The sequence below is a fragment of the Passer montanus genome, unplaced genomic scaffold (assembly GCF_014805655.1).
Source record: "Passer montanus isolate IOZ18808 unplaced genomic scaffold, ASM1480565v1 scaffold46, whole genome shotgun sequence".
In the NCBI taxonomy this organism is placed as follows: domain Eukaryota; kingdom Metazoa; phylum Chordata; class Aves; order Passeriformes; family Passeridae; genus Passer; species Passer montanus.
In genome coordinates this window covers 1,362,038-1,387,508 of record NW_024369485.1, presented here as the reverse complement: position 1 = coordinate 1,387,508, position 25,471 = coordinate 1,362,038, and the positions used below count along the sequence as shown (strand labels likewise).

The 25,471-nt window shown below is 40.1% G+C and overlaps 1 protein-coding gene across 6 annotated transcripts in view; it reads left to right on the top strand.

Annotated features, from left to right (window-relative positions):
• Positions 1–5,294: 5,294 nt before the first annotated feature.
• CYRIA (CYFIP related Rac1 interactor A) overlaps positions 5,295–25,471 on the top strand; it is a 55,427-nt gene continuing 35,250 nt past the window's right edge. For 2 of the 6 annotated variants that reach the window (XM_039721600.1, XM_039721599.1), the window contains exons 1-3: positions 5,300–5,486; positions 20,463–20,513; positions 22,317–22,385. The gene's annotated coding sequence lies outside the window, so the exon portion shown is untranslated. Of the gene's footprint in view, positions 5,487–5,849; positions 5,974–20,462; positions 20,514–22,316; positions 22,386–25,471 lie in introns of those variants that run through there. The other 4 variants (XR_005628956.1, XM_039721597.1, XM_039721596.1 and 1 more) reach the window with 4 other exon arrangements.

The following is a 25,471-nucleotide window of genomic DNA, read 5'->3' as shown; positions in this document are numbered from 1 at the left end:
CCAAAAATTTAAAGAATTTGTTTTCTAATACTGTAGTATGCCAAAGATACACAGGTTTCTATAAAAAAAAATTCTATACCAAATGTAAAAAAATTAACTGACATAACTAACATAACCACCAAAACCAGAAGCCAGCTCTCTGAAAAATGTCCTTTCAATGACATTCACACACAATACAACACATATATATAGCACTTCAGCTTCATGTTGCTGAAGATGCTGTGTTAGCTTCTCAAGCTTTCAAGTCAGCATTCCTAGGTGTGGGAATGTTGAAAGCCTTTGCTCCTCAGCTTGTCTCCATAAGTTATATGAGAGTTTGGTGAAAAATACAGGATTTTCCACACAGAAAATAACAGAGAAGAAGCTGGGCTGTGGTTTGGGATAATCATGATGGCATGGGACTCAGGTGGGGCTGATGCTTGCTTTCCATGTTTGAGTCAAAAAATATGTGAATCATGACAGATACACATTTAAGCTAGATAAATACGACGAAGGAAATGTCTAACAGATTATTTTTTTAAAAACTAACTCATATAAATTCCTACTCATCTATCTATAGCTCTGAACGATGGAAGTTATCCATCTTGTATTCTCATGATTCCTGCAGTATTGGTTACCTCATTTGCATAAAATGAATAGAATAAATTGTTACGAATCCAAAAATATACGGTTGCCAGGATACATCTTGCTCGATGCAAATGAAAATGGGTTTGTGCCGACCAGCTTAAAGTAGTTTGGAACTTAGACATTTTCTTATTAACATTAATAGTGATAAATGAAACATTACATATCCAGTGAGCTATTGAAATTATTAATATTTGTTTGGCAAAAGGAATTTTACTTCAAGCACATCTGAACTAATGGTTGTACAATGTAATTCTACTCAAATACCCTGAGGTGTTACTGCAGAAGCAGCATTCAAAGTGAATATTCCATGCTTGCTTCTTTATAAACTTTTGAATTTAAATTGTAAGTTTCTTGTTAATTGTTTTTATAATTTTCAGTACTACAGCCTTAACAACAAGCATCTATCAGTGTACAGAAACACTATTATTATGCTTTTTCCATGAATAATTTGTGGGTAAAGTAGTTATAGTTGACAATCATAGCCAAAAATAAAAAGTCTTAGGATCTAGCCACATTCTATACAATGACACTGACAAACTCTTATTTAATGTATATAATTCTGATTTGCTAAAGATGACAAAAATATAATTTATTTTTATTTGAAGCATTGTATTTTATAAATCTCCATTTTTAAGCTGTACACATACATATCAATATTTTTAAAAGCATGTACCAGAAGTTAAACTATATCACTTTTTTGAGTAAATTTATTTCATTTGCATTGAATGCCTAATGAAGATACTTAATGCATAAAATAATTACATTTTTATTGTTTGCTATTCAAGTTGTTACATGTCTTTAGAAGGGGATTATATATCCTGTACATTGACTTCCAAACAGGTAGACAAACAGGGATCAGACTTCCAGCTGTATTCAGATGAGACTCCAGTGTTTTTTGGTGAGTGTGTAGCTGCTCTAACCTGCCATGGCTGGTCCCTTGTCAGCAAAGGGCTGGCTGCCCGTGCCTCTGCCAATGTCACATGCCAGCTGATACAAGAGAGAAACTGGGGGTTACTACAGTCAAGGCTCAAAAAAAAACCAAAAAAACCTCTTAATGCTGAAGATAACTGAGACAATTGAAATGAGGAAGTTCACCCCCTTATAAATGGTTGGTTCTTTAATAGGAGAGAAAAATACTGACAAAGCCACAGCAGCACTGTTCTTTCATAGGAAACCATTTCAGACACAATTCAGAGTTATAAAATTATAGATTAACTCCCTCCTCTCCTCTTTTGATTTGTTGTGTCTTGGAAGCTACTGGCTTCATTCCTAATTTTCAGTCACATAACTGAAAAAGAAGATTATGTCCCTAAATTATAAAATAGCACTGCGGTTCCTCTTCACAAGTTGCCATTGCAAACAATATCAATGGTACTGTGAATTATACAAGTGATGACAGGACTGTATTGAATATTCATATAATTTACTTCATAGAATATATAATTATCCTTTTTTTCTCTGTTAACCACAAAAATAAAGGGCTTCCAGACTGAGGAAATGATTAAGGGGCTGATGGAATGGGCACTGAAATTAAAGACCCTGTGCTTTGAATTTGGTAATTTCTGAACAGAGCTCTAAACCTTTCTTTTCCTCAAAATGCTCTTTGTAATAACCTGTTTTCTTTCAGTCTGCACAGAGCTAAAATGAGCATTAAGGAAGATTTCCCTTTATTCTACAAACAAACTCCCACGTGTAATACTGGAGAAAAGTGCTAGATAAATACATTAGTTCTACTTTGCAAGTTAAACATCAAAAGCTGAAAAGTCGTTTGCCCATCTGTTCGGCAACTGCTGGTGGCATCCAGGTGATTTTGAATGCAATTCTGCAAAAAGCAATGAGTTTCAGGACTTGCAAGGCACCATACTCAACAAAAGACTAAACAACACTTTCCAGGTAGATAAAAATACAAGTATTTACCAGTATTGCAGATGACTTTTATGAATCATTCCTGTTTTAAAAAAAAAGAATCCATGTCACCATTCAAATTTCAGAAGATATTATAAGACCAGCACCTAAAAAACTCCAGAGATTGCTGCTATGCTCCTATGTCCCAGCTGAGCCATGGCAACTGGCTGTGTATACATTGTTGTAACCATGAAATAAAATGTGTAAAAATCCCCTCAGATTTCAGACTGCAAATCAATTTGGATGGGATTCAGTGTGAGATTCAGACTTCTAAGTTTTGGATGTCTGTCAGCAGGTGTCTTTAGCTAAGTGACTTAAATTTCTACTGCAGTGATGACAGATTCGCCTAGGTAGCAATGGGCATTCTGACCTACATCTACAGGCCACAGGACCTACAGGTTCTTCTGGAAGATGGGTAGAAAATAAGGCAAGACACCCAAGGGTAACTTCAAAATCTCTGGATGTTTGTGCTCATCCCACCCATGGATCAGGACTGGGGTAGCTTTAAGCTGTGATAACCAGAGTGTTACTGGCTGGCCCATTGCATTGCTCACCAGAGAACTGATTTTAGATACCTACCTGCTTCCTGTGATGTGCGAAACTACTTCATGAAAGCACCAGACCTGGACTTTAGTACTGCCTGTAATGGGAGATTAGACACCTAAATAATGTCTAAGAAATCACAGACTTATACAGAATATACAGACTAGAGGTGTCTGTATACCCAAATTTAGAGGCACAATTCACCAGTGTAAATGCAAGCACATCCTTCAACCTGAGAAAGTTTAGGGTTCTTGAGGTATTGCGACGGGGCTGGCAGAGATAAGACAGAAAATCATGGGTATTCTGAATCTTTTCAAAGAAAAACTGGCTGATATGTGGGATTACTCACAGAGTCTATGTGATAAGAAATTCCATTACTGAGGAATCTGATCCCTACCCAATGTGCTGCAAACTGATTTTGTCTCACACAAGCACTAAGATAATAGTTTCACACAGACAGTTGTGGCTACTACCCCAGCAGGCAGTTAAATAATTGTTTCCTGGTCTCTAACGTCATTGTCCAAAGCTGAGAATCTGAAATCTATCACTTGCCTGCCATTTCCCCTACAGGCTGATCAACTTCAGTCTTATGGTAGTATGTGACACTACATGTAGATGTTCTACAGTTCATTTCATCAATATCTAGCAGTCCCTTTATTTTGGCAGGATTTAAAAGTTGGATTTTTCTAACTCCTAAATATTACCTGTATGCAGAATAAAAATATTCTTCTGGCTAAGTCCTTGATGTATTCAGTGCAGACAACTTGAGAGCATACATAGCATCCAGTCATAGATGGATAGGATATTTCCAAAATATAGGTGACAGCTGCCTCTTCTTTTGTAAAAGCATCCAGTTCAAGACACAACCATTATAAAGCAGTCAGAATGCATGCCCCAGAAAAATAATTAAAAGGGGACATTACGTTGCTAGCTGGGAATCTGAGGTTCAGTTCTTTCTCCTGGTTCAAGTTTTCCACGTGACTGTTCTTCCCGCTTGAAAGTGGAGCAATGCTATTTACTTCTTTTAAAAGGTACTTTGAGACTTGTGGGTAAAAAAATGCAAGCCAGCAGCTCAGTGTTCTACTAAGCTGGGTGCTGTAAGGGTAGCTATACTAAATGTGCTACAGGAACAGAGACACAGCCTTTTAATAGGCTAAGTATGTCACTTGAATTATTTTCTAACTAGACAATTTGGAATTTTCAGACCAAAAAAAGAACGATTCAAGGACATCTGGATCAAGCCTGAGTAAAGGGAGAAGTTAAATCATGAAAGCGATGCTGCTTTGCTGCTTGCTCAGAGGGGGTGACAGGCCAGAGGGTCAAGGCAGCAGCAGGCCCTACATGTTCACAGCTCCACCAAACCACTCAGCAGCGCTCCAAAACTTGCCTTATTCATGAGAATCACACCTCTCTGAGCACACAGCTCTCCTCAACACATTTGCCCGAGGCAGAACGCAGCTGTGTGTGAACTCTCAGCTTCACTGGCACGGAGCTGTGATGGCTTTGTGGTCAGCATCACAGCTTCTCACATTTAAAGAGCTCAGCAAGCAAAGCCCTTTGAACAATTGAGCAGGTATTTCTGTACTCTATTTCTAATATCGTCACTTTTTGTTTTGTTTTCCTTTTCTTGCTTTCTCACTCTGAATGACGCACAGACTGGCTTTTGGGGAAGGGGGAAACCAAGCGCTGCACAGCCATTCTGGCGACTTTAACCTCATTTAACCCTCAGCACAGCAAGAGGAAGTACAAAGTATTTTCACGAGCTGTGAATGGGCTCAGATCTGGTTTTGACGTCTTGAGGAAGCGCTGCCTTCTGCAAAGCCAGAAACACAAAAAAATGTATGTGAAGTTCCAAACTCCAGGGTTCAGTCACAGAATCACACAGAAACCATCCCGTCCCACTTCCCCCCACGCCACAACAGAGGCCACCGGAGAGAGGGGGATGGGATCCCTGCGAAACGGGGAGGGTTTGGGTCAGCGCCGCTGTCCCCGGGCGGGGCGCAGCGCGGGTGACAGTCACACGCGCCCCTGCCCCGATTCCGCTGAGCGGACAGCCCAGCGCCCCGACCTGCCGGCTGAGGAGCCAGGGCGTCCCCCCGTACGGTCTGCAGAGACCCATCCCCATCCCCATCCCTATCCCTATCCCTATCCCCATTCCCATCCCTAGCCCCATTCCCATCCCCATCGGAGGGCGCCTCGCCCGCGGCGGCGGGAGGCGGGTCCGGGGGAGCCTCGCCCGGGGCGGCCGCCGGCGGGAGCCGCACGCAGCCACCGCGGGGCGGGGCGGGTCTGCCAGCGTCGCGCTGGGCCGGGCGGGCTGGGCCGCGCCGCAGCGCCGGCGGCTGATTCGGAGGCAGCAGCGGGGGATGGACCAGGGTACCTGCGGCGGCCAGCGGCGACGGGCGGCCCAGGTAAGAGCGGGGAGGCACGGCGGGGCCCGGGGCTGCGCGGGGTGGGGGCTGAGCCGCCTCTGCTGCTCCTTCTCTCGGCGCCCCCGCATCGCGGCGGGGCGGGGACGGCGCGCTGCAGCCCCGGAGTCTCCCCGCTCCCCTCGCCCTCTGAGCCTCCCCAGCCGCCTTTGTGCCCGCTCCCCGGCCCCGAGGCACCCTCCTCGTGGCAACCCTGCCCCTCGCACCGCGGGGACTGCGGGCGGTGGCGGGAGGAACCCGAAGGGGCACGGCCAACTGTTGCCTGGGAAGCGCCGGCCCCGGAGCGCTGCCAGCGGCCCCGCGGCGGTGAGCGCCGGGGGCTGGCTTCGCCCCCAGCCCGGCTTGGAGAGGCATCGGGTGCGGTGCGAGCCCAAGCGGAGGTTCCCAATTGGCCTCGCCGAGCCGGGGAGACTCTTCCCCGGCCACTGGGCCCTCCCGGGTGAAGTCTCCGCGTTGCAGCTGCCGGCCGGTGGGTGCCGGAGCCGCCGCGGCCGCAGGGGCGACCAGTGGGTGCGGAGCCGGCTGTGCCCGCGGCAGGGCCCGGGAGCCCGGCGGAGCTCCGCGCTGGCCCGCGGTGTCCGTCAGACGGCGCGTCGCTGTGCCTGGCTGGGCTGAGTGCGGCGGGGGAGGTCAAAGGGAGATAAAGCTTCAAACTTAGATTATACCGAAAACTTTCTATTCCAGCTGCTGGTGATTGCTGGATGCAGGGTGCCATAAGCGTGGTGTTTCCAGCGGGATGTACCTAGATAGGAGATAAAAGGCAGGCTCTGTAGTGCTGCATCCAGTAGTGCTGCATTCATCTCGTTTAAATCGCTGTCTATGTTGGGAGGTGTTACAGCGAACAGATAGCACCCTTGTATCTATTATTCCTATTATTATTTTTCTCCTGATTTGATTCCAAGACTGTTTGTTTTTATTTATCTTTATCTGGGGTTTGTTTTGCTAAGGTCTCAGTAATACATTGTGCTACTGTGTAAAATCGAATGCTCTGTAATTCACTGGCAACACAGCGAGGCTCTTAACTGCACAGGCTTTCAGTGGTGCTGCTAATAACTTGCCGAGGGTGGTGATGTGAGTTGATTTCCAGCCTGTTCCCTGTCTCTAGCTGCCATACAGACCATCTTTCCACTCTGTTTTTGTTACCAGTTCTAAAGTCGGTTTATATGTGTGTGGGGAAAGGGTAGGTTAAGGGGGACAGAGATATCTTTGCTTTGCTTCTGTTTTGATCATCTGCAAGGCCATAAAAAAATTAAAATTACTTTGGCAGTTAACTCTTAGGTGGGGGGGAGATATGGAATGAAATGCTGTCGTGACATGAGGTTGCCTTGTGGGCAAAGATTTTCACATGCTCAGCACAGCTCTACAAAAATACCCCAACTCCTGTTACACAGGGAAGAACTGAGCTGATACTTCCTTTTTCTCTGTTATGGTAACTTTCATATTTCTATAACATGTAAGGAAGACTGTCACATCAGCAATGTACTTTTTAAAGTAATTTTAAAAATGAACCTTGTAGTTTCTTGCATTTAAATCTTTTCTACTCTCCTGTAATACCCCCAAGCCCCCATCTTACCAGGCCAAAATTAAAAACTAATTATAAAGTCCTGCTCTTTCCTTTGTTAGACTTTAAAAAAATGTTTTAATGAAAATAAATTACAGTTTATGGGAACATCATGATAGGTTTGACTTAATTTTATAAAGAGCATAGAGTACCAACGAAGAATAAAATTCTAAGATTTTTATTCTTCAACTTAAACTGCTGTATTATAGTTTAACTGCTGTTCTTTAAAGTTTCACTTAATGTGAACTATGGCAAGTATAAGCACGGCTTTCTGAGTTACTTACATGGTTTCTCAAAGACTGTGCAATATTTTCCTGTATTCTGTTCTGTACTTCTTCAGTACCCTCCTATGCTGCTTTTGCAGTGATGCTTTGTTTTTTCCCCCCGGAACTTCTGCTCTTTATTAAAAACTGAAAATAAACAAACCACAAGTGATTGAAAAGACAGTGTATACCAGTAATTAGAATAAAACCCCCTTGATTAAGTCAGAAAGAAAAAATGGTGATCATCTTGGATACTGTTGCATAATTACTGTCGTCAGATGTCATTTTGCCATGACAGTGGGTCTATTAGCGAATTTTACAGTGCTGAGAAGATAATTCATTGTTAGTGTGCTTAGCTTGTCCTCATGACATCAGTTTTGACGCTGTTTTGTCAGGCTGAAATATCTTGTCCTCAGCAGTATGGCAACCTTACAAAGGCATTGAGGATTTGCATGTGCAGTATGTTGCAGATTTCCACATTGTGTGATATACCAAATGAGCTTGAATGGTCTATGTTATTTAGATGAATAACCATTCCTGTACAGAAATAATATTTTGTAGGTGTACAGGTAGTATAAGTAAGATCTCTTTAGCATATTTTTATCTACTTCCAAATGCCATTCTAATTGGAGTTTTTGAAAAAACTGTAAAATATTTTTTTGTGGAATTACTAGCATTTTTGAGCACTAGATGTATATTACATGCAGTAGCACATGAACTTAATCATTCAGTTCACATTTTATACAAACCAGACAAATGCTATTCTATATCCAAACCCTGTATATGATCCAGACATCTTTAAGTCTCCTGTTAAAATCCCTGGAGACAGACAGGGTATTTTATTGGGACCTATAATGTCAGTGGATAGGGGTGTATTGATGCTAACAATGTATGTTAATTTGAAGCAGCCAAACATCTTAGTGTTTCCTCTGTTACAGAATTCAGTGTGTATTTGGATCTATTTCAATATTATCAATCATTCTTTTAGCAGTGCTTTCTACTCATGTTATCTAGGAATGCAAAACAGTAACACTAAATCAGAGAAAACAGTTTGAGAGGCATGAATTAAAATATTTAATATATGGGGCTGTTTGAGAGCTGCAAAGAAATGCAGTCATAAATTTGAATTTTGTTGTTTAAATTAAAATTGTAATAGAAGCTGCTCTGCACTCATGTGAATGATGACGAGAGCAATCTGAATGATTTGAGCTGTACAGGTCCTAATTATTATGAAGTACCAGGAATCTACCATTCTTCTACTTAGACAAAATTCCAATTCCTGATTCCAATTAAAATGAAAAACATGTCTTATTTTCTATCTGTACATACCGCTCAATATAAGTTCTTTATTTAAACTGGTAGCAGTAGTTGATCCTACAGAAAAAATAACAGTAATAGGTATAGGACAAGAACCTTTCAGGACTGGTGTGACCCTGCAGCACTGACACACAAGTGCTTGAAAGATTTTTGTTTAGTATTGTGGGTTTAAAATATTTAGAAATTATGCCAACATGAAGATAGCAACCATGAGATTTAGTTAAACATCACTCAGCCTTACCTTAACTCAGGAATGGTTACTTTGGCATGCTAACAACTGAAATACTCTTGTCTAATTTATGGACTTGTCAATAGACTAGAAAGCCAGTGCTCTGAGGAACTTCTTTGTGCATATTATCTTTTTTTTTTTTTCCTGTCCATAATAGTACTTTGGTAGTGCTTTTCATTGTGGACAGGTTGACAGATTTCAACAACATGGTTTGGATTGCAGCAGTGCAAAAGGTGAAGCTAATGCGTAAGTCCTAGTCTTATATTTGAATAAATCTGTCTAAGGAATTTGTGATGTTTATAATGTGTGAAACATTAAATTTTGAAGGTTCCAGTAGCAGTGCAGCTTGTAGTGTTAAGTGTGCCTATCATAAATGCTAGTCTGGTATGGTTCAAGTCTTGGGTTAATAAATGTGATTCATGAACGTGTGTTCCTCAGGCCTGGTGAAGAGCATCCATAGCATCCACTCAGCATGGGAGCTGTCGTGTCTAGACTATGGCATGGAACATACTGAAATCTTGAGTTTGATCCCATTTGTCTGTGATGAGCTCGGGATGACAGAGTGCAAGTTCGCACAATATAAAAACACTGTGGAAGTGGTTGGGTGTTTTTAAGGGAATGTGTAGACTTAAACTGACATTTTAGATAAAAGTAATTTCTACTGTCCTGTATCTCTCTGATACACATAGGTTTAACTTAAAGATTAAATAGTTGTTAGAAGCTTTCTTATATATAATTTATGGGATTTGTGGGGGGGTGGGGTAGGGGGAACTCTTCTCTCTGCTGTATTTCTGCCTGAGTTCATAAATTATTTGAGTGGCCTATTTTACAACTAGATGCCTCAAAGCTGAGGTTGATGGTCCTAAAACCCATGTCTGAAAGGACACTTTTCTACATTTTTTACTGTGAAGAAAACGAGATGCACGAGGGCTTCTGTTCTGCATCTGTCCATAGCTGTTAACCACTGAGACTGTTCTGGAGAGTGGAATCTCTCTCCTGCCTCACTGCCTTTGGCATCCAGAGATGGGAATGTTCCCTCAGGATTAGAAAAGCTTGTTTTGCTAAGAACTAAGTGTAAGCTATTTACTCAAACTTGAGTAAAAGCATTTGCAATTATGTTAATCTCTCTCCTCTTCATTTTTTATGGTGCATTAGTTGCATCCCACATTCGTTAAGTGTGACACTTTATTCTCTGTCCTTTTCAGCTTTAAGTACCTTGAGCTCACATCACCCTCTTCCCAAGAGACTGAAACAAGCAGAGTGTCATAAGCTGTCCTTTATTTCACCTGCAACCTTTGGGAAAAAAACAAAACAAAACAGTAATTAGGCCAGAAGCCTAAACTCCTGCCCTGTGATTAAGGCATTCAGGGGAGGGAAGTCTGGTTTCTATAGGTGTTTCATTCTTTCGTCCAGTAAATATTTTTCCATTTCATAACTTCTGCAGGAATAGTCTTAGGACAGACAATAGCCTGTGGTTTAGGGCACTACTCTGGTGTGCAGAGATGTGGTTGGGAGGCAGTCTCTCAACCTGAAAGGAGCCTACCACCCACTTCTACTTCCTCTGTGGTTGCTTTCCTGATGCTTTTAAATGGCTCCGTGGTGCTTGAGGGCATGCTCCTGCCCTCTCATCCGAAACTTCAACATTGCGTGACTCCTTTCCTCAGGAGCTTGTGAAAGGAATGTATGTTGCTTCTAGAGAGGCCTGAGGGTTTTACAACCCTTTTTAATAACATAGGTACCTCTTGAGCTTCCAGGAACAGGTGACATCAGTTTAAGGTACAGCCTTCACAACTTTCTTACCTATTATGTTAGATGGCTTCCTGCTTGCTATCCCAGTTATCTTACTTTCCCTTCTATACCCAAATTTGTTGCAGCCATGCTCAAAATTCTCCTGTGAGTCCAATTTGGGTTTCTAGACTTACATGGATAAGTAAATCTAGGAAGAGTGTAGATTTTGAAGGGATGAAGGCCAGCCTTTGGCAAGACTGAGGACTTCTGGAGAAAGTCTTTCTTTTGGTTTTAGGATGCAGTTTGAGTCTGGTTTGATTCAGTTATCCGGTGTAAATGTTTTGTCTTTTATGAGATGCTTTGCAACAACTGTTGCATCTATACTTGGTTAGCAGGAGCAAGGAGGCCAGAAGACCCATGTCCTGCATAGACCCATGTGCCAGAGCACCTGCTGGGATGTTTCTAAACAGCTCAGTATTATTTTCCTCTGCAACTGAACTGAGCCCAGTAGTGTCCTAAGACTATTGTTGCCTAAGCTGTATGTGGTTAGTCTGAGAAATGGGAGGAAAGGGTTGTTTTCATGTTTTTCAAAGATATTTCAGAGCAAACCTGCTTTCTGCTTTATTTTCTTTATTGTGAGTGTATTTAATACCTAGCTTGATCATTATAATTTTCATTTTGCAGCTGCCCCAGATAAAATCTGGAAGGTTAGTTTGAGTTAATGGCTTTCTGGGAAGAGTGGAGAAAGTTCATCTTCTGGTTTCTCTTGTGCATGTTAATAATGGTGTAGAGCTGTGGGGCAAAAATTCATTACTTTTTTTTTAGCTGTTATCAAAATGCTGAGTGATGGTGCCACTTACAGAGCAGAATTGTTTTGGAGAAGAAGGAAAATTCTCTCTGGTAACTGATTCTTATGATTTTATCTCCAGTAAATTGATTCCAGAATTGTATTTAAATAGCCTCCATGGGAGACATACAGTGATATTTATTTGGTATGGGTGATCAGTTGGTCCTAATTTTTCAGAGGGGATTGCTATAATACTGTGGAAACTGGGGAGGGAAGCAATTGCAAGGGGAAAATTCGATAACATTTCTCAGAGTTGTTGAGATCTGTTTAGATTTGAAATGGCTAGATTGTTAAATTTGTTATGTTTTATTTCCAGGAACAGTCTAATTTTGTCTCAGTTGTACTTTGTCCCTCCCACATACACACAGTCTGTACTGTATTGCTCTGTAATTGCAGTATTTTGCTCAAGGATCATCTGTAGGCAGTTGGCGACTTCTTCAAATACAGCTTTCATGATGGATGTTGGCATCTTTAGAAGCTTCTGGAAATAAGTTTGTAATCCTCTCCCTAAGAATTGATGGTGGCAGAGGAAATGGGTTCTAATATTTTGTAACTATTTTCCTTGGGTTTTTTTTATAATTAAAGCATAAAAGCCCTGTAGGACTGACTGGAATGCTTCCCTCTCCTAAGGCTGTGCTGCTGCAGGGCTCTGTAATACCAATTACTGCAGGGATGGTTTTGCTGTTCCAGATGAGATCATGATGGGGGGTGCTGGAAAATGAGTCTCCCTCAAAATGTGTTTTATGTTCTGAATACATTAGAGATTGTGTTATTATAGACCTAAGCAATACTTAGGTCTTTGGGGTTTATGTTTTTAGTTAGTGAAGGTGTTTAAAAATCCACTTAGAATTTTTTATCAATGTCTCTTGTATTCAACAGGAAAGCAGAAAATATTTCCTGATCTTGAAGTATTTTGGGACTATGTTGCCTGTAGAACTGATTTGTATTTATGTAGCTAGATAATCTTCCTGCTTTTATTTATTTTATTTTTTCCCTGGTAGACAAGGACAGAGCACACATATTAGAGGTCCTAGATGTATACGTAATATGTTTGTCCGGTTTTATACTGTGAGACAGAAAATGATTGGGGTCTGACTACTTATGCCTTTGCTTTACAGAGGTTTTGATTCATTAAGACACAGACAGTATCATGTTGTCCTTTACTGAACTAGAAGTAAAACTGCCAAAAAAAAATCCCCTTTTGTTCTGCTGCTGAGGAACACTGTGGGCTGCCAAATCCTGACAGTCTGAGTCACCACAATTGTAATAAAGTGTTTGTACTTTGTCGCTTGCTGTTACTCAGTGTCTTCTAATTTATTCATAAGGCAAAGGGACACCTACAGATTTTAAATACTACTTTTTAAAGAAATAGTGTTTATAAAGAAATTACATTTGTCAATAGAGAATGAAATACTGTAGTAACACTTGAAAACTTCTAAGGTGTAAATAGTTAATCTTTAACAATAAGAATTATATACATATATTTAACAAATTCCATGTTTCGTGCAAGAGAGTGCTAGACTTCAAAAAATGATGGGATTATTTTAAACTCCTTACTGAACTCTGTTCTTTTGGCCATCTGATCTGACCTGATAATGATCTGATAACCAGGGAGACTGCTTCCTTCCTAAAAAAAAATCCCAAAAAAAGTTTTAAGGACAGGACCTCTGACCCTGGAAATGCTTATCTACGTTTTAGCTTTGAAGTGTGTGGGCTGTGACCCAGCAAGCCTAGCTGATGTAATTGAATTCAGTTGTTTTCAGCATCACTTTCAAACAAAGTAGTCAAGTTCTAGTAGTCAAATTAAGTTGTAATAGTAAAATATAACTCAGAATTTCTGAGTATGCATAAAAAGCTATAGGAAAGCAGGGTGGCTCTGACTCAGTGGTGGTACCTGTAAGGCTGACAGGTGTGTTCCAAGACCCACAGCAGGTGTTCTGCCTGTGGCCATGTGCACACTGTTGTTGGTTGATGGATCCTGCTGCCTGTGCTTGTGTGGGAGATAGGAGTACTTAGAACTTCTTGATCCCATCACATGTTGATGGAAAGGAGGTGGGTTTCTATATAATTTCTCAATACTGTAGCTGCTTATGGATGTGAGTCCTCATATTGTCTAGTATCAGTTATTGAGGCAGAAACAATGATTCCTTTCTTTCCATTGATAAAATAATAATAAGGCTTTTATTTTTGATACATAGGGAATTTTGTGTGTCATTTACCTTTCCCTACTTTGAGCTAATGAAATTTACACAGTTCTCTCTCTCAAAAAAAAGTGCCACATTGGCTAAACTGGATTATTAATAACTTTCCCCAATTCCAACCTGTAGAGCTGCTGGTGAAAAGGACCGAGGTGGGTGTGGGTGGTAGGCACTGGGGCAGTGTGGAACACATGGAAATTCTTGCAGCAGAAAGTACTATAATTTTAATTGCTGCTCAGTGTCATACTATACAGCTGTTTCCCAAAGAAGAGGTTTGCCTGCTATTGACAGGACATTCACACAAAGGAAGGAGATGGTAGATAAGCAAATGCAAATATATTACATGCCTTATATCCTTTGGTTTTTAATACATGCTGTGGTGACGAGTTGAGTGTGAAATACTCAGTGACATGTAATTATATATGCATTAAGTGGAAGTTGATTCAGTGTCCCTCTCTGAGAGTACTAGCCATAATGCACTGAGGTGGGGATGCGAGAGGAGCAGCACAGCTCTGAGCTGCTTAATTCATGTGGCACTGCAGTCCTGCTCAGCTGCCGACTTCCTTTATCCTTTTTTTTTGCCCATAAAAGGAGAAAAGTGCTGCCATATGACTCGCTTTAGAGAGAATCACAAGATGAGGTTGGGGCCAGAGGGAGGGGTTGTGGGGGGAAGTTATTCAGGTACCCTTGTTTCTTGTACATGATAAAAAACATTCTGCTTTCTGTGTTTAATGTGGCATTACTAACAAAGTATGTGGTAGTATTTCCTTCAACTGACATTGCAATCAGACATTTCATTCTTTTTTCTTTTCTTTTTTTTAATTTTCTTTTTTTTTTCTTTTCTTTTTTTTTTCTGCATGCATGCATGAGAGATTCTGAAGGGAAGGGATATAAATGAGTTTGGAAGAAGATAACTTCAGTTCTTAGGGATTAGGCTGTCCTCCAAACCTGCAGACACTTTCCTGCTGGTTGTTAAGGAATGACTGTATGTGGTATTCTCCCATCTTCTGCCAGTGACTGTAGGTAGGCATGCCTGAATTCATTGCCTAATTTTGCACTGTTAAGAAGCTTCATCTCCAGTTTTTCCAAAAAGCAGACTAATTGAGTGATTCTCTGAAGATTTGCTCAGAGATCAAATCTGGACAACTCTGTGCCTTTTTCACAAAATCCTTGAGCTCTCTTACTCTGCAGTTTCTCAGTGACTGTCTTTTACAATAAAGCAGGAGTTGCCTGCCTTCCTTTGACATATTCTGACAAAAAGCACAGCCCTCCCACTGATGAGGGTCACAGTTTCTCCACAGAGCAAAGGCAATTAGCAGCTCTAAATGAGTTCCACCCAGTTTTTGGCATGGGTTACTAGGTGGTGTTTGATGGGCTCCTGATTCTGCATCATAGTGCACAGCAAGCACCAGAATGGTCAACTCCCAACCATGTTGCCAGCTAAAGTCCTCTGTGTGTGTGTTGAAAGCCATCTCTGAGTTGATGATTCACAGTATTGATCAGCTTGGGTTTAGTCAGCCTTGTTGTTCCCTTTATTTACTGATGCTGTGATTTGACATGGGGGCATACAAATCAGCTGTCTCTCTTCTTGCTCAGTCCAAAACAAGAAGTTTTAGAAATCACAGCAAATTGTCTGTGCAAACCAAACTTTTTTCTTTGACAACTGTGAAGAATGGAAATCTTCTAGCCAAACATTTACTTTCATACGAAGTGAAGCGTTTTGTCCAAAGGGAGCTGGAGAAAATTAAGATCTTAGTAATGAACAGTCATCTCCTACATTTCCTAGCATGACCCTTTTCTAGTATCACTGTAGGTATCCTGGGGAGAGAGCAAAAGGACCATACTAATTATGGATCTAAAGTAATTTGGTTTTTTTCTATCTGTTGGGTTTTGGGGTTTTTTTTTAACATCAGAACTAGGATGTAGGCCAAGATCTGTGGAAAACAGATGTCTGTCTCATGCCTGCAGTGTTATCATCACTGGGATTTAATAAATTTGTTACTTCACATATGTTGGTAGGTTTTTATTGTGTTGTAGACTTCTGGTTGTTTTTCTCGAAAGATCTGACAGTTTTATGGTTTATTGGGGTGATAGTCTTTAGTTGAGTGTTGATGTCATTGTTGAGATATATTTGTCATCTTTTCATCTCTTTGCAAGACTGAAATTGTACCTGTAGTTTAAGGCACTACAGTTAAAGTATTCATAGGTAAATCAGAGTGTGGGAGTTCATCTGGGACTATTAGGTTGGAGCAGATGGTTATTAGGGAGATTATTAGGTAAACTCACTGGACCAGATTCGCAGCTGGTATTGCAACAGTTATAAATGGGTGCTCATGATTTTACAGAGTAATAAGCAGTTTTGTCAATATTGACATGGGTGCTCCAGCACCTGGAGCACCTCCTGCCTCTCCTTCTGCAGTGGCCTTGGGTCTGCAGGGCTGTTGTGCTCATGCTCTCCCTTTTCTTCAGCTGCTCTTCTGCAGCAGATTTCTCCCGCTTCTTAACTCAGTTATCCCAAAGGTGCTGCCACCATCACTGATGGGGTTGGCCTTGGCCAGTGGCGAGTTGTGTCATCCATCCTGTTCCCCTTCACTGCCCTCCCCCCTACCAAAACCTGGCCATGGAAGCCCAATACACAGTGCCATTGCACGTAAGACTCCGAGGTGAGGAGTGAAGATGATGATCTGTGGGTCAGAAGTTGTGGAAGGGTTGTATGTGTTTGTATTGTCAGAATGATTTTTCAGTCCCCTATGACACTGCATAATCACATCTATACAAAGTTTTACACACAGTAATTCTTGCCAAGTACAATATTTACATCCATATTTGCACCACAGTAGTTGTGTTTTCCTTTGGAAAGTTTTATGTGCTTCTCTTGTCTTTACTACAACTTCTTGCTTGTGTTCCTTTTCATGCAAAATAAGGGTAAGTGTTTTCAATTCAGGTTTACATGATTTTTTTAAAGTAATTAATTTGATAATTGGTAATTTGGAATTTTAAGTAATTAATTTAGATTAAAAAACCCCAAATTTGTGAAGATATACATAACTTCGTGAATTATTGAAATAAACCCACAGTTTTGTTCCTAAAATGCTGATCTTGTAAAATGAATTTCTTCTTTGGCCATCACTCATATGTGGGTGAAGTTTGGAGAAGCAGAATCTCAGCTGTGCATTGGAATGCAGTTGATAGAGCTATGCCCATTTTGTACCAGCTGACAATCAGGTCTAATGTTGTACTGGCAGCAGTCCAGGCTTGCTGAAATTAAGAAATCAGATGCTCATGTTCTGTCCATCTGAACACATTAAAAAGCTCCAAAACCTAGAGAGTGCAAATTTTCATGTGTGCTGCATATGATACTTGTGGAAACACAAATGCTCAGATGTTACATGATGATGTGGTTCTGTTCCCCTGATTTGAAAGCAGCAATCACCTAGGCAAGGGTGATCTGTTAATTCTGAAACACATTTGGCTGGTTATGGAATTAACTTCTAAAAATGATGTTCTCCAGAAGCAACTGAGTATTTGTGATGCACGTTCATAGCAGGAACTAAATAAGGAGTGGGTATGGCATGCAACTCTACTGTTACATTTTTAGTCCTCATGACACAGTTTTGTTCTGTGCCAACTAACACTCTCCCAGATAATGCCCAAGCATAGTTCTGGGGTTGGGAGAGACGATGGACTGATTCCAAAAGTCTGTTTGGATCTGGCTGGGCTGTATGGAGGAATAGGGTTTTAGTTGTCCAGCTACAAGCTGTAACGTATTTGCTGGTTCCAAGCCCAGAACATGGCTGTGTGCCCTGGTCTGTTTATTTTTTGACATATATGTGGCCACAGATCCTGCTTTCCAGGAAGCTGGGATTCAGCAGCTTCTTTGGGGAGGCAGTAGCAGTATTGTCATTGTGTGCTTAGGAAGGCAGAAGAAAAATTCTTTCAGGCCTGGAAGTGAGAGGCGCCTTGGAAGCTGGAAAAATGAGCCAGAGCAACTTAAAATCATGGAATAATTGAGTTTCATATTTCTTTTATAAGACAAGCCCCAGAGAATACACAACTATAATCAGCCATTTTGAAAGCACTTGCTTAAAAAAAAAATATATATATATTTTAAGAATTATGGCCTGGCATTTTAAATCAAAATGAATAACCTGAGTATTAAGCAGATGGCATCTACAATGTCCTCAATTGGAGGGTGTGTATCCTGGCAGTAGAGTAAAACTTATCCCTGACCTAAGCTTTGCTTTTTGTTAGCTAAAGGAGCAGTGCTAGTGCAAACCTGAGTTGTCATGATCCTTAGCTTTTCCCTGGAGAATCCCTGTTTTCAGCAGATGTTTCAGCCCTCTTCTAATTGTCTGTTTGCCTTCTGTCTAGGAGGTGCAAGTCTAACCTTATATTTATCAAAAACTGTAGGGTGTAAAGTTTTGTGTGGGGGTGTTTTGTTTTTTTCCTTAAGCAGTGTTAAAGCTATTAGCATCCTAATGACTTAACAGTGTCTGGTCCGACAGACAACTCAGGGGCTGACTGTAGTCCGTGGAGCACAGCCATCTGTCTCACCACCCTGCTTCTACAGGACATGAGGAATTGCTGTGGGATGGCATGGGCTTCTTGGTAACCTTGTCATGTGTTCCTCCACCTGCTGTGGTCCAGCGATCAGAAACTGACCTCCCAGTCCCCACACAGACAGTGCCATTCCTGGGCTGGGAATTCCGGGTAGAGTTTATGCTTTGGGGAGAGAATCAAAACTCAGGTCAGGATGCTCTAAGGATGAGCTGCCCTGCATTACCGATATTGCCATTGCCATCTCTCGTGTTTTTCTGCGTAAGATTTAAATAGTACCAGGTTGGTAGTAGAGGTTTTAAGGAGTCTGTGCTTTTTTCAGATTTTACATTGATAAGTGTTTTCAGTTGCTGCTCCTTTTTTTGGTTTTCTGTTTTAAATCAGAATAAAACTCATTGCTTCATTTTGGAACTTGTACTTTCTACTTCTTGAGTAAAGGACTTCTAAAACATGAAATAAGGTTGTGGTTGCATAGTTAGGATAGAGAGTTTGGCCTCTGATGCACACTTCCTCTCATTTAACTCTCCTCTTTTGCCTTTGAACATTATGTAGTCCATTCTGTAATGTAGCTTCACTTAACTCCTTATTTCCAAATAGAATTAATTTAGCATCTCTGCTATTTATGCTTTGTTGAATACTGATTGTACAGCCTTAATTATTTCTTACACAGCAGGAAACTTTTAAAATAGCAGCTGTGTTTTTCCTTAAGTCAAATTGGTTGTGAACTATGACTGCTCAAATCCCTGGGAGGATAATAAGCTTTACTCCCAGCAGGTCTCCCAGACTACTACGCTAAGGGAACTGAACTGACTCCCGTGTTTCATTGTATAAATGCATTTTAACTAGAGATAAATTGACTTGCTGTAGCTTCCCAAAATAGTAAAAGAGAATTTTCTCTTCTGTGTTAATATATTATGGTTTGCCTCCTTGCTAATATCCTTCCCTTAGAGCAGCATTTTACTAAAGTTTCAGAGAGCCTTATTTATTTCAGTCCATCTTTGTCAGTCTGGTGTTTAAGAAATGATCACTTGACTTTCTTTCGGAATTGCAAATTCTCCCAAGAACAAGAGTGGTTGCTCATAAATACATTTCTTCACCCTGTGGTTAAGTCACAGTGTTGTAAGAAAGTGTCCTGATACTTAGTTATTTTATGAAGTCATTAGCATGTTGTTCCTCTTCCTTCCCTCTGCTTTCCTATTGAAAACTCTGATACCAATCTTGGGATGTTTATCTCCACTTTTAAAGGAATATTTTAAAGAAACCAAACTGGAAACTAAACTTTTCAGAGAAGTTTATCCTGCTTCCCGCCCATGGCATTGGCTTTCTCACTCAATGGCATCTCTCTCAATCCAAAGGTGATACCTCAGTGAACTTGCCTTGCAGCCCACTCCATGCAGTTATTGCTCACAGACAATAAATGATTTCTGGCATCTGTTTGTAGTCTTTTTTTAATGCCCATTTCATACGTGCTAATCACATTAACCCTGAAAATTACACTGACATTGTTTCTATATCCCATTTGATTTTGTGTTTCATTTTGTTTTATACTGAACAAATTTTAGATGATTTTAAAATATTAAAAAGCAGACTTCCAGAATGCTGTATTAAATTAAAAATCTAGTTCAGTCCTAGCTACTACTTGAGTTGTGCTTAGGGATAGCTATTCTGTATAAGTTGCAAAGGTTTTGTAGTTTCCTAATTCAGCTGAACAGGAGGTTCTCCCTGATAGTTGCTGGGCTTTTCTTTCCAAAATTTAGTTTTTCTATATAAATGTAATTAGTTCTGGAATTCCAGAGTCTTTCCGACCTGTGATTTTTGTTGTTGTTGGGTCAGGAGGGAAGGGGACGTGTTTTCTTACATCTTTAAGCAGTAAATGCTGTACTAAACAATGAGCTGATTTCATTTAGGGCTGATTTTTGCAGCCCTGCAGCACTGGAGGGTCAGACGTTGTCTCGTACTCCATCACTGCTCTGTGGGAATGGGGGGCTGTCTGGGTTCTGTGCAGTGCTGCCAGTCCTTTCCCTGTCCTGAGGTGTTTCTGCAACAGTCCTTCACTACCGTGGTGTGCGCTACTATCAGATTAATTGACCTTTGGCTCTGGGGGTAATGCACAGTAGAAGACACCTTGCAGAGTATTCTTTGCTTTTATGAAAAGAGGAAGTTATTGAAGGCATTTAAGTAACTTTTCTGATTTTTACTCGTTAATTAAAACAGTTTCATTAATAACGATCCTTTTAAATAAATTTTAAAATCCACAGATTGCAGCCTCTGTTTAAGTATTGGGAAGGCTCTGGATCATCTTCAACAAGGTAAGAGTCAACTCCAGTCCTTTCAGACTAGCACAGAACAGCTGTGGAGCAGATTTGAACGTCATCAATGACAAATGAATGCTCAGCACTCATTGAATATCATCCTTCATGCAGTTTCACTGTTGTACCTCACTGACACTTTTAGAATACTATCTGGGCATAATATTCTCGCCTTGAGGTTTTTATTTGTTTGCTTTTCTTTTTTATAGAACAACAATTGAGAATTCTTCTTCCCATGTACTTTTTTCATTTACTCCACTGTTTGTTTTGAGTCATTTCACTGTTATTGTTCTGGTCTGTCTAAACCCTTGGGACAGAATTGGCTTAGGCAGAGAGCAGGATTTGTTCACATCCCCTTTGAAGTCCTGGTTCTGTGATTTTTATGGGTCTTCTACTACCATTTTTTTTTTTCCAAATCTTGACCAAGTTCCCATCAAAGTGTCTGAGATATAAGTTGCAAATACCATGCATTGCTACAGAACTGGAGAGAATTTGCAGCCAGCAGCAAAATAAATCTATGCTAAAAAAAAAATGTTTTTCTGCTAGAGAGAGGGAGTTCCCTGACTTGACCAGCTACTAATTGGTACAAAGATTTGTTTACACAGAGGAACTATTCCTAATTAGTTCCCTGTGTGGGTGTTCTACTTGGGAAATTAGTGTTACGTATTGATATAATTTAATCTGCTGTTATAATGAATTGTTGCAATTTGCAGTAAGGAACATATTTTTAGGAAAAAAACCCCGATTTGCACTGCACCACACCAGTTTCAAGAGATAATTCCTCTTTAAACTGCAATCAAGGTTACTGTTTTGAAGTTGAATGAATAAAAGTCCATAATTAGATTAAACCCAGTTTTCAGTCACATATTTATAAATATAGCTGCAGAAACACAACCGTGTGTTTTTCAAAGCCAAAGCCTAATGAAGCTGAATTAAGCTGATTTATTAACTTGATGGCTTGACCTCTGAGGCTATGAGGATAGTGAAGCTGAATATTTGGGAAAAGTGTTTGTGGAGCTATATTACCATTATTAAGGTTATGATTGAAATTGAAGTTCACTTCCAAGCTTTTCTGTAGTGGCTTTATTTTCCTTGTTACTTGTTGCTTTCACCTTTATTCTGGGAGCAAGCTTGCATCTCTTTTAAGTTATTTTGAGAGTTGAAAAAGTATCATTAAAATAGCTGTCTGTATAGAACCTTATGAGGACCTGGCCCCTTGTTTTTCTAGTGACATCCCCTGCCCCAACACTTGGAAAATGAAATGATTGCTATTGGACATTTAAATTACATTCTTTATTTCAGTAGTTTCAAAAGATTGGAAAATTAATTTTCTGAACTTAGAACTGCTTTAACTGTACTTTTCCAATATAAATGTTGTTTTAAATAAATATAGCCTTTATACTAAATTGCTAAATGTTTTGGAAATGTATTCCATTTCCATGATTTTGTTATTATATCTTTTAATTCTTAATATAATGCATACCATTATCAGTGCACATTCTTTTCATTTGGCTGTACCAGTCTTGGCAACAGCTTGTTATAAAATCCAACTTACTTGCTGAATCTATTCAGCAGAATTATATGGGATAAAATTTAGTTTGAATACCTGATCATTTCAACCCAGCTGCATTTTTTAATGGTATGAGTACAAAAATTTTTGGATGTTGCAGATCTCACTTTTAATAGAATAACTTCCATTTATCATGGAAATTTCTTTTTTAAACTAGAAAGTTTTATTGCAAAATTGAGATAGGGAAGAGCAAAGCTGACCTCAAGTGTAATCTTGAATGTTTTTCATGACAGACGGACGTTGAATGTTTAGCACCACCTCTTTGGAGTTTTGAATGTGAATTGGAACCACTTTATTTCTAGGTAAGACATAACTGTGTGTTTGTTGAAGCACCCTCTTCCTTTAATATGTGAATTGTGAGATGGCTGAAGAGTGCAGTATGCTGGACTTTGCTTTATGCAGTGTTTTTGTGTTTGTTCAATGTTACTTGAGATTTTAAGTGCTAATAGTTAATTCGTCCTAAATGTCTGTGTTCCCTGAGAGAAACCACACCAGCCACTCTGTATGGTCAATATATGTACAGGAGTTTATTTTGTGATAAGGTGTATGGTTGTTCTATTAGCTCCTTGCCATCTAGAAGGGTTAGCTGAGTGCTGTCTGTCCCTTCTCTTGCATCAACACCTTCACTCAGCAGGATGTGGTGGTTTAGGGAATTTGCTGCTGAAAATCTGTGGGATTGCAAAGGCTTCCCGGAGGATTACTCTTCTGTCAGTTTAGAGGCTCTGCATCAGCTCACTGCAGATTCACACAAGTACTGGTATCAACACAAGGGAATCAGTGCCAGTACCTGCAGCAACAAATCGTTTTATTGGCTTTAAACTTATTTCTCTCTGCTCCAAGAAAATGTTTGTGAACAGCTGCAAACTTCAGTAGCTGAGGGGGAAGCAGAGGGTGATAGAGATGAACTGGAAGGTTTTTGATCTGTAGATGTAATTAAAATTTGTCACTGGAAACAAACCACTTAGTGAAATACTAGAGGTTGTGCCAGTCTGGCTTCTTGTGTTTTTGACAAAGATTACAGGGACCAGAAGGGACATCTCTGTCACTTCACATGCAGCCGAGTTGTGGTCAGCACTGTGCTGGGGCTGGAGGGCTGAGAGTCACGGTCATTGGTTCTGGTTGTGACCCAAACGGTGCTGTTTGCCAGCCCTTCCTGGACTCCTGGGAAGCATAAAGCGGGCAGGACATTTGACCTGGAGCTCTTGCAGCGTGTAACACCTAAAATCTGAAAGGCAATAGTATCTTAACTATACTGTTGGTAGTAAGGCTGTGCTAGGTGGTAGCTTTGATCCAGTTGTTTCTTGGAGAGATGGAAACCATTGAGTATGAAAAGGATTCTCTAAGTTAACCCTGCTTTAGTAACAGTGAATGCTGTCATTAATTCAGCTTGCTGTGAGAGGCATCCAACAAGTGGTGCTGTGGGCAAAAGACCACAAAAACTTCCACTTGTTGCAGGCAAAACCAAGCCAAACACAGCAGCAGCCTGACTGGGTTTTTGTCAAAGCTGGTTCACAGTACCCAGGTGGAGTCAGGGCAGTCTGTCAAAATGAAGGTGTTTGCTGATCATGTGGAGGTTTGTTCAAAAGAAATAAAGCCACCTGCAGAGGAAGGTGTAGAGATTCATCACTTTAAGGTCACAAAAGATGTGGAACCAGCGCAGCTGAAAGACAGCAATATTCCTGTTTCATTTCATTGCATGGGTCAACAAACCCAGGTCCAAGGGAGGAAGTGGTTGGAAGGGGTGGCAGGAGAGACTTGGGATGAAAGACTTCAATCAGAGCTTTGACAATTTCTGCAGGGTAGAAAATTACTCTGTGTTTTAAACTACTGATGTGAATTTGTAAGGACTGTATACACAACCAGCAAGGCTATTTTGCATATTTTATTTTTAGGTTTTACTTTCTCCATTAAAAGAGCTCCTATTTTGTTATAGTCATATGGGAGTTGAAATAGGAATTATGTACATGACATACCTGTTAAATTTTATAATAGCATTTCAGCTCAGATTGATGGCCCAGGACCATCCTGAGCCAGAGAGGAGAGAATCTCAAAACCGGGTGTTCAGCATGGACTTATCCACTCCAGTGGCTGGGACTGAGATGAGTTGAAGTGAGATCTTAGAGACAGGACAAGTGGAATGAAAAGGAAGAATAAAAAGAAAAATGGTAGGAGTGGAGATGAATACTCTTCATGTGACAGAAGAAATAGGAAATGGGGAGAAAAAAAAAGGGAGTGAAATGAGAAAATAAAGATTTGTTAAATTATGGACTATTTAATATTTATTCCATATAAACTTAATACTGCTATAGTGTGGTTGACTGTTTTTATTAAGTTCATTGGTAGAAAGTAGGAATTGGTAGGAATTACACCTGGTAAGAAAATTAGTTAGTATTTTTTTTTACCTGATATATTTTTGAAGTTGTTGGCTGTTAGTGTTAGACCTTTCACAGTTAAGACTTTTTTTTCAGATGAAACCCTCAAATATGGCTTTACTGATCTCAAAGATTAATTTTTTTCAGACTAACTAAATACAAGCTGCAGAAACATATGAAGATTTTTTTTTGTGTAAAAGGAAAAGTTCTGAAAAAACAAATGTTAATATCAAAGTGAAAAGCCAATTCTAAATTCTAAATACTAATGCAGCAGAAGCAATTTTTGGTGCTCTTAAGTGTGAGCTGTTTGAGCTGTGCTGGGAACTTTACATAAGGTTTTCAGTTCTCTCAGTGCAAAGAGGAAAATTGAATTTTATAGACTGTTCTTAAAATGGACAGTATCCTTTACAACTTTTGGAAAATGTGACATGAATTATTGCTTTAGTTCTCCAGAGTTTGAATGTTCCTATCAGATTAAATAATAGTATAACTGTTTTCAGAAGTGTTTTGTGTATACATGTGTATGGTGATCTATTACTGTTGTTTTTTTAAATGACCTTGGGAGCAGGAGAAAATGGGGTGGGAAGGGAGTAAACTGTTTTTCGTTTTCAATTTCCTGTTTTCTAAGAATACATTGGAAAGTTTCTTAATTAAATAATACCATAATAGACATTTGGAAGATGAACTGTGATTATATTCAGATCTTTACATGGTAAGTATGTTCTTAAAATAGTAACTGCTTGACAAGAATTAGGCATCATTTTCCACCAAAAGAAGTGTGAGGTGTTTAAGATGAAGTTAGCAATGCAGGGAGAGCAAGATCAAACATTTAGCCTAATCCAGACAATTAAGTTGGATGTCTGAAGTAGGCTTTGTGTACTGCTTAAGGATTGATGTTGAGTGCCAGATTTAATATCTAAAGCTGAATCTCGGGAGTGAATTTGTACTTCACACACAAATGTGTCCTTAGTTTACCTTAGGCCATGATAACTTACTAACATCTCAGGTATCTTGAT